This window comes from Euphorbia lathyris, chromosome 1 (assembly GCF_963576675.1).
Source record: "Euphorbia lathyris chromosome 1, ddEupLath1.1, whole genome shotgun sequence".
NCBI lineage: Eukaryota > Viridiplantae > Streptophyta > Magnoliopsida > Malpighiales > Euphorbiaceae > Euphorbia > Euphorbia lathyris.
Genome location: NC_088910.1, coordinates 119,981,385 through 119,995,637, shown reverse-complemented (window position 1 = coordinate 119,995,637; position 14,253 = coordinate 119,981,385).

Here is a 14,253-nt window from a genome sequence, read left to right as displayed (position 1 = left end):
GTCCCTTCCAGTGTATGCATTCTTTTGACTATTTTCTAACCCTTTTTTTTTTATCAAGTTTTAAGGTTAAATTATTTATTTCAGAGTCGCCACTCGAATTTTAATGCTTGGGAACATGTTAAAAGTTTAGATGGCACACAGGCCCACAACACGCCATCTCTTTAGAGTTAGGTTCATGACTTAAACGGGTTAAGAGTCTGATTAATAAACACGTGGACTTCTTTATTAAAATACCATAATATTTCTATTCCAGATTCAATTTAATATCGTTTTAGCGTTCCAAAATGATAAATAGATACTGAAATATAAAATTATTACATCATTTCACAAATGGCACCATTTTACCCTAATACATCAAATCTAGCCTTATGAAATAAATCTATTAAACCTGCAAGTCAATAAACGTTAGCTGCGGGACATTGGGACCCGTCTTTCACATTTAACTACGACGCCAGACTCGATCAAATATGACTCATTTAATCCTAAGATATAACACAACAGCATGCAATTATATACCGAAGCCTAATTCATTCATCTAGTCAGTTTTAATAAAAGTGACGAAAATACTCTTATATCCCAGTATTGCTTATAGCCTTATAGATAACAATAAAATAAAAACAGTAAATTTACCGAAAGGAAACTAACCTACCCGGACAGAAAACATGGGTCTGCTCGTTTGTCCCTGTTACTGACCTGTGGTAGTCCTCGATTGGTAACAGGGGTCCTCGATCGAAGACCAGGTCTTTGATCGGTGACTTCCTATCGGACAGACCCCTTGTTTTACGTGTCAAAACTCAAAAAACAAGAAAATAAAAATAAAAAAAGAAAAAAGGAAGTTGCAGGCAGTAGGGATGGGCTTTTAAAACCATTCAAAAGTTACCTCTGAAACGCTTTTCCAGTTTTTGACGTGTGGTAGGACGATGTACGCGTGATTGTGACTTAAGCAGCAACTCGGACCCGTGCAATAGGAAATTAATATGGTCAGAAAGTGGAATTCCACGTACTTGAATCGAAATTCACTAGTTTATGAGAGATTTTGACCCAAAATATCAATTCTGGAAGTTTAGTGACTTCAGAATTGATAATTAGAGAGGAACAGTTGTAGTGAATGTGTTTCCTCTACTAAATAACTTGAAATTGTGTTTAATTTGGGTGTTGGAACCATAAAAAATGGTTGATTTGGTAAGAAATGTTGTAAAAACCCCTTCCTTTCACTCAATTTCACTCACTTTTGCTCAATCACTTGATTTTCTTTCCTTTTTCACTCACTTTCACCAAAAATCTTTTTCGTTTGATCCAGAAAGCTGCTATCCCTTTATCTGTTGGTTTATTTCCCTTTTAGTAGTGGGAAATGGACCGAAACTGCCAAAAAACTGATTAAAACTGCCTGAAAACCGTCAAAGGTCACCGATTGGCAACCAGAGTACCCGATCGAGGACTTGGTAGCCGATCGAAGACCTACATGGCAGACAAGTATTTTTAAATTTGAGAAAAGATAAATCTGAAAAGGTTTTGATAAAATAAAGTAAAACAAGCTAAATAACTCGAAAAACGGGGTCCGGGTCTTAGCTCGCATCTCGCACAGCGCGTCGTGTAAAGTCCACCTACACAAACTGTTAGCTAAAGTATAACATAGACTCATCACTAGGGCTGGAAAAAGTCCATGCTCACACTAGTGTCTGTGTTCGGCAAAGTCAGTTGCTATTATAAAAATGGTCATAAAACTGTTGGAATATTTCAAGAAGGAGGGAATCTCTGCCCCATATTATACCGGTCTAGAAAAGGCCTCATGTGGGTTATGCAACTCCGATAGTGCTCTATTCAAGGAATTGGCAACGGGCGGAACTGGTGCAATTGTTAGGGACGCGACATGGCTTTTTCTTTGTTACATCAGCAGGGTATGTGACATAAACTTTACTCCTCAAATGATCGAAGCATTGGTCATGAGAGACAATTTGTGGATGATTTCGAGTCAGATTGGAAAAGCCGAAATTGAATCGGATGTGAAGATGGTTACGGATGCAATACTTGCTCAAACAAATGACTTATCTGAGTTCGATACTATAATTCAGGACTGTAGAGACATTCTTTCAGTTAATAAAGATTTCTCGGTGTCTTATGTTCCTAGATTAGCGAATGAGACTGCTCACTTAGTTGCTAGGCAAACTCATTCCAATACTAATGTGTTTACTTCAAATGTAATGTTAATAGTGCTAACCTCAGGATATCCAATCATGTTTATCTTAACGAAGGTTTTAGATTGATTTAAAAAATAATAATAATATTTTCATACCCTCAAATCACAACCAAAATGCTAAATATATTTATTCCAAAAAAAAATCTAAATATATTACTATAGTTTATAATTTCAAAACCAATTTATTGCGTTTAAACAAGTTGTTGCCAATAGTTCAGTAGTTTTTCCATTTTCATTTTTAAAAATTTTAGATCTCAACTTTATAAAAAATACATCAAATAAAGCTTTAGTATATAAATTTGCAGCCATCTGAAATTATCATGTGCAACTGATTCTTGAATTTTAGAATGTTATAACGAACTCACTCAAAACAAATAAGCATTCAAATGCCACATGTCAGCACGTGATTGGAATTTCAAAAAGTTACAACTAATCTCCATTACCAATCGCCCGCTGCCATGTGATATTTAAGGATTATGTTGTAAATAAAGAAGTTGAAATGGTTAGTTATAATGTTTTGAAGTTCAGAGGGTTATGTTGTAAATAAACAGTTGCAGTTTTTGGATAACTAGTAGAAACGTATTAGGCCAACTTAATATCTTTACAATCTTTAGCGTATTTATTGTTTTGATGATAAAACAAATGTAAATGGAATAATTTAATTAGATCATTGCTTTATTTAATACAACATTTTTGGATTTGCTTGGCAAACATCATATTGTATTAGTCGGTTTTAGGATAATTCGTTTTTACCAAAAATAAAATAAAAGATATAAGGTTCTTCCAAAAAAAATTAAAATAAAAGAGATAAGGTAAATTTTCTCTCCACTCATAAATGAACAAATGATATAATTAAAGCACTCCAAGTACTAATTATTTAACTATTTAACTCTCTTTTTTAGTGATATTTTTGAAATATGTTAATTTTAATATCCACGTGTGCGGATTTTGTATAGACGTGCCAAAAAAATTAATTCTTAACTAATTTTAATGTTTTTGAGGTGTGATTATACACTTTAAACTTAACTTTTATAAAACGAGCGAAAGATTTAATGATTAAAAAATTCCTATTGAGTTTCTAACTCCACCATAAAAAAACTTAACTAGCTCAATTAACGGTCATTGCAAAATTAAAATCAACACAAGAAATTGAGAATTTTTTCTTTTTTTATTGATTTTTTTGTAAATATAGTTTTAATTACAACTGAAAATTATGGCAATTCTATTAACAAAATTGTGTCTGATGCTGAAATTGAAAGCAATTAAAAGCTGTTGAAACTGGAACTCAGAAAACAGGAACAGACCGAACAAAAATAAATGGGCAGAGTCAGGGACAATGTCGCTTTCTTTAAGACGTTCGCGGAACTGCCGGAAAATTGCAAACAGTATGAACTCCGGTCGCCTCCAGGATAAAACAGCCCTTTGTAAATACGATTTTGTATTGCACCGTACAAAAATCGTTTCTGTCTACACTCTCAATTTTTTGCTCAGTTTCGAAATACAGAATGAATGAAATTAAATTGTGTGTTTAATGGCAGTCTCACACCACCTATTTATACAGAAAAAATAGAGCTGTTGAGCTCTGATTTATAGGAGAAGAAGGTGGGAGGAAAATCAGGAAGGTGGGGAAAAACTCGGTTTGGAGAAGACACGTTCAGAATTAAAGAGACGTTATGAATAACATTCACAAAGACTAAATCAGAGGCAACTAAATTAATAACAAATAAAAAATGAATTTAATAATAAAAATTTATTATTAATTTTTTCAATAAAAAATTATATTGTTTACACCACACCAACCCAACCTGGCCCGGTTCGGTTCGGTCGGACGGCGCGCGCGTGTGTGGTGGTCAACCAAGGAGGTAGGTCCTCACCCTTTCACAAAAGTGGGTACCCCTTGGGGCACACCCGAAGCATGTGAGGACCTTCTTTATAAATATCTCCACCAAGTGCTTTGAAAGCAATGTGGGATACTTTTCACTTGAAAAAACTTAAAGACACATGGGCTTATTTCATAAATTATAATTGGGTCAAGCCCAACAATCCCCCACTAGAATTTTTGAAATCGTTTTACTGAGCAGTTACATAAGGTCAGACACAAACAGAGGTATCTTTCGATTTGAACCTTTGCGTAGTGAGTATAGTTCAAATTTTACTAGAGTGACTCGTAGTCTTGAACTTTATCTCCGATGTATATCACGCCATAACCTTTTCAGAGTGTAGTTCTAGTAGCCCGTGCGTTTATGGCCATGCACGTCTATCCCGGTTTAATGAATGCTCTAGAGTTTTACCCTAAGCTCATAGAAAGCGGCCTCACTTCCACATTCATATAGGTGAGTCTATCAAAAGTACTCCTGTAGCTATGTACTTCACTCCAAATGGAGTATAGATTTCATTAAGAGTTTCTATTATCTCAACCTCACATCGCTTCAGGATATTCATGCTTCAAATTGCATGATCTGACACATATTACAACACAACTTGTTATTACCCATTGAACCTATTTCTTGGGATCTCCAGTCTATAGGTTGGGTTACCATTGTGTGTAACTCATCACTGTAGGGGCATAAGTCCCATACTCTTTGCCGTATTCTGGACTTTCTCTCTAGCTAATCCTTTCGTCAAAGGATAAGCTAAATTCTCTTCTAAGCGTATATGATCCACTCTAACAGCTCCTTTAGTGAGTATCTCTCTCATAGTGCTGTGCTTACGACGTATCTGTCGTTTCTTATCGTTGTAATAACGATTCTGAATCTTAGCAATAGCCGCGGTACTATCGCAGTGGATCAATACAGCTGGAATCGGTTTTTCCCATAGGGGAATCTCAGCTAACAGACTTCTCAACCAACCTGCTTCTTCACTAGCCACAGCTAGTGCAATCAGTTCTGATTCCATGGTTGATTGAGCTAGGATAGTCTGTTTCTTAGACTTCCATGAAACAACACCACCAACTATATTGAAAATATAGCCACTAGTAGCATTAGAATCATCTGATAAGGCATTCCAGTCAGCATCACTATATCCTTCAAGGACTGCTGGAAACCTTTGATAATGTAATCCAAGTTTCATGGTTCTTTTAAGGTATCTCATGACCCTTTCTATAGCATTTCAATGATCCACACTAGGTCTACTAGTAAATCTGCATAGCAATCCTACGACATACTGATAGGGGTATTTTACCCCTATCTTTTAGCGTGATTTACGGGTTGATTTTGGATAAAATAAATAAGTTTAATTACAAAAATAAAGCGTTTTGATAAAATAAAGAAATAAAAATAAATTTCGTACTTTCAGTTAATTTTTCGTGTTTTTGATTAGTTTAGGAAATAAAAATGTCAAGCTAACTCGGCTCGCAAGATTTGTATTTCAGGTACGAGCAAGGAGCAAAAATCTACTCAAATACGCGGGGCGTATCATCCTTTACGCGGGGCGTGAAACATGGTGTCAGCAATAATTGCCTTATCCGCAGACGTCATGTGGAATTGACTTGGCATACGTGGGGCGTATGCCACCCTACGCGGGGCGTATGACACATGTCGAAAATAATTGGCCTAATCCTGAAAGTCAGACTGCACTGTCTCCTTAAGTCAACTCTTCGTACACGAGGCGTATCACCATACACGCGAGGCGTACCAGGCAATTCCTCAATGATAAAAGCTCAGAGACTCATTTACGCGGGGCGTGCTTCAGCTACGCACGGCATAAAAGCTCCAATTCAAGCAATAAAACTTCAGAGACTCAAACACGCGGGGCGTACTTCAGCTACGCAGGGCGTGCTTGAGACAACAAGACATGGAATTGGTCCACATGCAGGAGATTTCTGATGGAATGGGCACTTACGCGGGGCGTAGACCACCTTACGCGGGGCGTATCATGGGATTTCTTCACCAAATAATGTTGCTCCATACTTGTGCTTTGTGAAGTTACAACATTGCCTTTGCTTGATGTTTATAAATAGGAAGCTCTTGAACTCCATTTGATACCAATTACACACTAGAGAGCAAAACTATACTCTTTTGATTATTGTAATTTAGATTCAGATTTTGTAGTGAAACTCTCCCCCTCGAGAGCTTGTTCGGTTGTTCCGGCGTTCCATCGAAGTTCCGTTCCACCACTCGTCACCAAGCTCGAGAGTTCCACCTCCACGACCTAGGAGACGGCTTTGAGTCCGGTTAGCTAGTTCCAAGGGCGGATTCTCCCTTTTTACCTGCTAATTAGCTTGTACTCTTCCTATGTACTAGGCTTGGTTGTATTTCATCTATTCACTTTCCATATTTATAATTTATGATTCATAATCTCTATTTCCCTTTACGTGTTAATGTTTATTACTTGTTTTGATATTCATAATTGATTATTGTGTAGGAGAACGCGATTTCCGCCGCCATTCGGGCTATCCTTAGGGAGTTATATAGGTGTTGCCTTACCGGAAGTGACAAACCAGAAACCGTAGGAATTGACAAGCCATGGAACTTACGGGCCCTAGTTTCTAATTCCCCCACATTAGACACGCCTTGACTAGGAATCACGTAGTCTAAGTGCTTCACGGGTCGGTCCTACTACACTTAGTCGTCTCTACAAGAGTAAATTATTATCCATATACATTTAGAGCCGTTATTTATCATGGTTATAACTTATCGTTATTCATCCTACTTCATAGGGTTTTAGCTACATAAATCGGTGTCGCTAATAGTTAGGAATAGTGTGTAGTTGCGTCTTACTTTACCCCAAAGTAATCACCGCTTAAATAACATACGAAACCGAGTCGTCTAATACTTGTAATTATAAATCCCGTGGATTCGATACCCGGTCTTAACCGAATTATTACTTGATACGACGGGGTACACTTGCCCCTAAGTAGTCGTAGTGTCTAGTGGAGTTAGAACATTTAAAAGATCACATCCATATTCATAGCACATTCATCGCAATACACATTTAATTGTCATTAGAAAACTCTACGCTAGATCCTACGCCCATCAAGTTTTTGGCGCCGTTACCGGGGATTTATAATTTCTTGCAATATTAGACAAAAGCGTTTTATTGTTAGTCTAAGCATTTGTAGATATTACTTTCTTTTTGTGAATAATTTATTTTATTTCTTATTGTTACTAATGATTTTTTCCATGGTATGATGCCTCATATTCGTCATATGTGGGATGACCACATGGAGGACGAATGTTCGCACCAACACTCAACCTCGCAATTCGATGTGGTAATCTCTATGCTTAAAGATATTCAAGTGAGATTATCTAACAATGAGGCATATTGCAGGGATTTGGAAAATCAAGTCGCTAGATTGACGTCTCGTATCGATTTAACCACGGGCGAATCGATTAGAGATGCCAATCCGGTTGATCAAAATGTAGAGCTCGAGTTAATTGAGTTCTCTCAAGAGGAGTCCCTAAACTGTGTAAGTTGTCTCAACTGCGAGGAACCGGAAGTCCTAATCGATGAGCCGGTTGTGTGCGGGCCCATGGAAATAAATCCACAACTAGAAGAGTTTGAGGTTCCTTCTACCTCGGGTTATTTCACTCTTTTTGAGCTACCCAAGGAGTTAAAGAGGGAGCAAACTAAACTCTTCAATAATTTCTGTAAATATAGTTTTTGGTTTTTGTTAAATTTTTTTGAAGCTAACAATCCGTTTTGTAGGTACGGATTGTTTATTCAAGAATTTGCATTTCTAACGCGAATGGAAGCATACACCTAGGAGGAAATGCTAAGTCGAGCTCACCGACTATAACGTAGCGCTTCTTGGGAGGCAACCCAAGCTCGAATAAGGGAGTTTTCTTCCCCAATTTTTATTTCCCACATTTTCTTTTCCAATTCCGTGTCTTTTAAATAAAAATCACCGGAAAAACAAATCCCATTTTAATCCAAAAAAAAGCCACGCGGAGCGTACACACCAGTACACCCCGCGCAGCTGCGTTTCTTTTCCATTTCCCTGCTCGTTATTTTTGTTTTTGCGTGAGTTAATAACGTTCACGCGGGGCGTATCCCTTTTACGCCCCGCGTGCCCCACCTTGTCCCAGATAAAATGGCCCAGAGCTGAGAACACGCCGGGCGTCCCTCTACGTGTGCCCCGCATATTTGAGTATCTGGCCAAAAATGGTTCAAAACGCGCCTCCTACGCGGGGCGCCCCCTTGGGCACGCCTCGTGTAGGACCTGACCTTCAAGGGTCTATTTTTCCATCTTTATTTTTGTTTTTGTTTTTGTTTTTGTTTTCTTTTGCGACGCCCTTGGAATAGGCGTCATTTTAATAACGCGGAGGGCCGTGCAACCCCGCACTCTTAGTTTGGTTTGCACTAACAAAAACAAAAATAAAAATTAAATAAACAACAAAATAATTAAACTAATTTATTGATTCTTAAATCTATCCCGACACACTACCTCCCTCGAAAATTAATTAAAGTTCCGTTATTTATCATTAAAATAAAAAGTCGGAACACAAAGGATCGGTTTTAGTGAGAAATTTTAGTCTTAATTTTGAAGTTCTAGAATTTATGCAAAGCCTAGGTTTATACTAAACAAAAGCATTGAGTCCTAACCCACATGTCATCTCCATAATAAAATTTAAAAAGGCAATAAAAACGGGATGTTTGAAAATTTAGCGAAGACTCGATAGTACACAATATAACCCGAATCTTTTGTGAGATATTTTTGAGCCTAAAAGAGTTCGTACGAGAACTCTATTTCTTTCACAATTTTCGAGAGCTTTGACTTCACTCGACTCATAGAGTTTGCACCTAATACCGGGTTTAGTACACTTATTTTGGTATAAAAGGCAATAGATGATAAACCGAACCCACTTAGGCTAATTTTTCTTAATTTATTTTTCTCGTTTTCATTAAACATTAGGAAACCCCTTCGAGCCTATTAACCAACTTTTTTGTTAATACCCTTTTAACATTTAACCCTTTTTCCTCTTGTTCGAATACCGACAAAATCAATTTGCACCCAAATCACTCGGAAAAAAGTCACGACCTTAACAAACGAGCACCATAAGCCTTCAAAATATTGTTTTTGTGCCTCTATCAAAACAAAGGATACGATAAAAATAAAAAGGCATTCTCAAGCTCCACCCGAGCAATTTTGAAGTATATTTTGTAAAATTCACCAAGGCCGAAATAAACAAAAACACGGTGCAATCACAAAACGGTATTTTTGAACTCGAGTTTCTTTAAACTAACCACTAAAGAAGCCACCCACATTACAACGCCCCTCCGGGTTCATTTTTAATGTTGCCTAACCATATTTTAGGAGGAAAAACCCGGATGAAAATGCAAATTCAACATGATCTCGAGTAAGTGCAAAGAAGAGTGCTAAAACACCGACCCACCTAAAATTGAGCGTAAGAGCGAAATCCCTTGGTGAGGTACTATCGGGTTCTCAAAAGATAATCAACCCCCGTTAATATTGCCTATTAATCTGGATCATGGAGGTTTCAAACAAGTTTTGTACTCAATTATTTGCGTAGGTACTTACCGAAACCTTTGCATAAAACCATAACTTTGAAATCACGCACTTGGCAAAACCAACCTTCGGTTTGTTTCTTAATTTTCTCAATCCCTTGTCTTTCGATTTCTTTTACTTGAGGACAAGTAAAACTTTAAAGTCCGAGGAGGTTTGATAGGGGTATTTTATCCCTATCTTTTAGCGTGATTTACGGGTTGATTTTGGATAAAATAAATAAGTTTAATTACAAAAATAAAGCGTTCTGATAAAATAAAGAAATAAAAATAAATTTCGTACTTTCAGTTAATTTTTCGTGTTTTTTATTAGTTTAGGAAATAAAAACGTCAAGCTAACTCGGCTCGCAAGATTTGTATTTCAGGTACGAGCAAGGAGCAAAAATCTACTCAAATACGCGGGGCGTATCATCCTTTACGCGGGGCGTGAAACATGGTGTCAGCAATAATTGCCTTATCCGCAGACGCCATGTGGAATTGACTCAGCATACGCGGGGCGTATGACACACGTTAGAAATAATTAGCCTAATCCTGAAAGTCAGACTGAACTGTCTCCTTGAGTCAACTCTTCGTACGCGAGGCGTATCACCATACACGCGAGGCGTACCAGGCAATTCCTCAATGATAAAAGCTCAGAGACTCATTTACGCGGGGCGTGCTTCAGCTATGCACGGCGTAAAAGCTCCAATTCAAGCAATAAAACTTCAGAGACTCAAACACACGGGGCGTACTTCAGCTACGCAGGGCGTGCTTGAGACAATAAGACATGGAATTGGTCCACATGCAGGAGATTTCTGACGGAATGGGCACTTACGTGGGGCGTAGACCACCTTACACGGGGCGTATCATGGGATTTCTGCACCAAATAATGTTGCTCCATACTTGTGCTTTGTGAAGTTACAACATTGCCCTTGCTTGATGTTTATAAATAGGAAGCTCTTGAACTCCATTTGATACCAATTACACACTAGAGAGCAAAACTATACTCTTTTGATTATTGTAATTTAGATTCAGATTTTGTAGTTAAACTCTCCCCCTCGAGAGCTTGTTCGGTTGTTCCGGCGTTCCATCGAAGTTCCGTTCTACCACTCATCACCAAGCTCGAGAGTTCCACCTCCACGACCTAGGAGACGGCTTTGAGTCCGGTTAGCTAGTTCCAAGGGCGGATTCTCCCTTTTTACCTGCTAATTAGCTTGTACTCTTCCTATGTACTAGGCTTGGTTGTATTTCATCTATTCACTTTCCATATTTATAATTTATGATTCATAATCTCTATTTCCCTTTACGTGTTAATGTTTATTACTTGTTTTGATATTCGTAATGGATTATTGTGTAGGAGAACGCGATTTCCGCCGCCATTCGGGCTATCCTTAGGGAGTTATATAGGTGTTGCCTTACCGGAAGTGACAAACCGGAAACCGTAGGAATTGACAAGCCACGGAACTTACGGGCCCTAGTTTCTAATTCCCCCGCATTAGACACGCCTTGACTAGGAATCACGTAGTCTAAGTGCTTCACGGGTCGGTCCTACTACACTTAGTCGTCTCTATAAGAGTAAATTATTATCCGTATACATTTAGAGTCGTTATTTATCGTGGTTATAACTTATCATTATTCATCCTACTTCATAGGGTTTTAGCTACATAAATCTGTGTCGCCAATAGTTAGGAATAGTGTGTAGTTGCGTCTTACTTTACCCCAAAGTAATCACCGCTTAAATAACATACGAAACCGAGTCGTCTAATACTTGTAATTATAAATCCCGTGGATTCGATACCCGGTCTTAACCGGATTATTACTTGATACGACGGGGTACACTTGCCCCTAAGTAGTCGTAGTGTCTAATGGAGTTAGAACATTTAAAAGATCACATCTATATTCATAGCACATTCACCGCAATACACATTTAGTCGTCATTAGAAAACTCTACGCTAGATCCTACACCCATCACATACGCGATGTCGGGTCTAGTACAATCAGTGGCATAACGAAGACTGCCAATTATGCTAGCATACTCTGATTGTCTTACACTGTCTCCAGTGTTCTTAAAAAGTTTTATACTCGGGTCGTAAGGTGTACATGCAGGTTTACAATCAAAGTAGTTATATTTCTTTATAATCTTCTCAATGTAGTGAGATTGATCTAAAGAAATTCCAGTTTTAGACCTAGTTATCTTTATGCCAAGAATGACGTTCGCTTCTCCTAGATCTTTCATATCAAAGTGTTCACACAACATTGACTTAACAACATTCACAACATGAATATTAGATCAAAAAATAAGCAAGTCATCAACATATAAGCATATAATGGTGCAGAGACCATTTTCATATATGTAGTAGATACACTTATCACTTTCATTCACCTTAAAGCCATTTGAAATAATCAAGTTATCAAATTTTGCATGCCATTGCTTAGGTGCTTGTTTTAGCCCATATAAGGACTTATCTAACTTACATACCTTATGGGATTGATCAAAGACTACAAAGCCCTCAGGTTGATCCATATAAACCTCTTCTTCTAGTTCACCATTCAAAAACGCAGTTTTAACGTCCATTTGGTGCACCACTAGATTGTGCACAGAAGCAATAGCAATCAAAACACGTATAGATGTAATCCTAGTGACAGGTGAATAAGTATCAAAGAAATCAACATTTTTCTCTTTGTCTAAAGCCTTTAGCTACAAGGCGAGCCTTAAACTTATCTACTGAACCATCAGGTTTCAGTTTCTTCTTAAGGATCCATTTACAACCTATTGGTTTACAACCTGGTGGTAAGTCTACTAAGTGCCAAGTTTGGTTTGACTCAAGTGAGTCAATTTCATCATTAATGGCTTCTTGCCATAGATCAACATCTAATGAGGTTAAAGCTTCTTGTATAGTAAGTGGATCCTCTTCTACTGTGAAAGCATAAAAGTCAGAACTAAAGTCTTTAGATACTCTAGGTCTCTTACTTCTCCTCGGTTCAGATTCCTCAATCTCTTTTTGCACTATAGATCTAATAGCAGGCATGTTACTAGATGATGCACCCCCACTATTTCTCAATTTAAAAGAAAATCTATCTTCATAAAAGTCGGCATCATTTGACTCCAAAATGACTTTTGCATTCAAATCATAGAACCTATATGCTTTGCTATTCACAGCATATCCAATAAACACACATTCATAAGCCCTACTAGCAAGTTTGACTCTCTTTGGGGTCAGGGATCCTAACATAAGCCAAACAACCCCAAGTTCTAAAATATGATAGACTAGGTGTTTTATTTTTCAAGATCTCATAAGGAGAGATTTTGCTTCTTGATTTAGGGACCCTATTTAGCACATAGCAAACAGTCAAAAGGATTTCTCCCCACCAATGTGAGGCAGCACCTGGACTAAGCTAAATAGCTACTACAGATTCGGTAAGTGTCCTATTTTTCCTTTCAGCCTTTCCATTCATTTCTGGTGAATAAGGTGCTGTGGTTTCATGTATAATGCCATGTGTTTTTATAGAAATCAATAAACAGGCTAGAACCATATTATGTGCCTCTATCGCTACGAAGTCTCTTGACTTTCCTATTGTATTGATTTTCTATTTCAACTATGAACAACTTAAACATGTCAAACGCTTCACTTTTATTTTTCATCAAATAAACAAAAGTAAAGTCAAAACAGTCATCAATAAAGGTTATAAAATACCGTTTGTCATTTCTAGTCAACTTTCCATCTAATTCACATATATCTGAATGAATTAAATCTAGAGGTTCAGAATCCCTAACAACAGATTTATGAGGTGTTTTTGTGATTTTTGCCTGACTACAATAATCACATTTAAGAAACTCATTTAAATTCAATTTTGGAATTAAACCTAAGTTACTCATGTTCTTAATGATACACTTATTAACATGACAAAAACGAGCATGCCAAACATTAAAAGTACACAAGGAGTAAACAGAAGCATTCACTTTATTAATCTCAACATTCAACTTAAACATGCCTTTAGTAGCATAGCCTTTTCCTACAAACACATTGTTCTTAGTCAAAGTAAATAAATCTGCTCCTATAGTCTGAGTGAAACCAGCCTTGTTGAGAAGATAGCCCGAAACTAAATTTTTCCTTATTTCTGGAGTATGCATCACATCCTTCAAAGTTAAGGTTTTTCCGGATGTGAAGTTCAATTCCACATTACCAATCCCAGCAACAATAGTGGTATGGGAATCACCCAATAACACTTTCTTATCTTCGGTCACAGCAGTGTATGTTTTGAATATACTTCTATCATAGCAAACATGGCGGGAAGCACCAGTGTCTACCCACCACCCATTTGATCCACCTATGAGGTTGATCTCAGAAATCATAGCAATAAAATTATATTGCTCTTTAGTAAGGTTAACACTAGGAGTAGTGTTTGGCCTGTTCCTGCACTTACGTGCCATATGACCTGGTTTCCCACAATTAAAGCATAGGAAAGCAGCATCATTTCTAGGTGGTTGTTGCTGTGGCATATTTTGGTTCCTTTGAAGGTTCCAATTCAAATTAACTCGGGTGTTGCGGTTTTGGATTGGTTTGCGGTTCTGATTCTTAAATTTTTTTTGAGTAGGTTTCAGAACCGTAGTG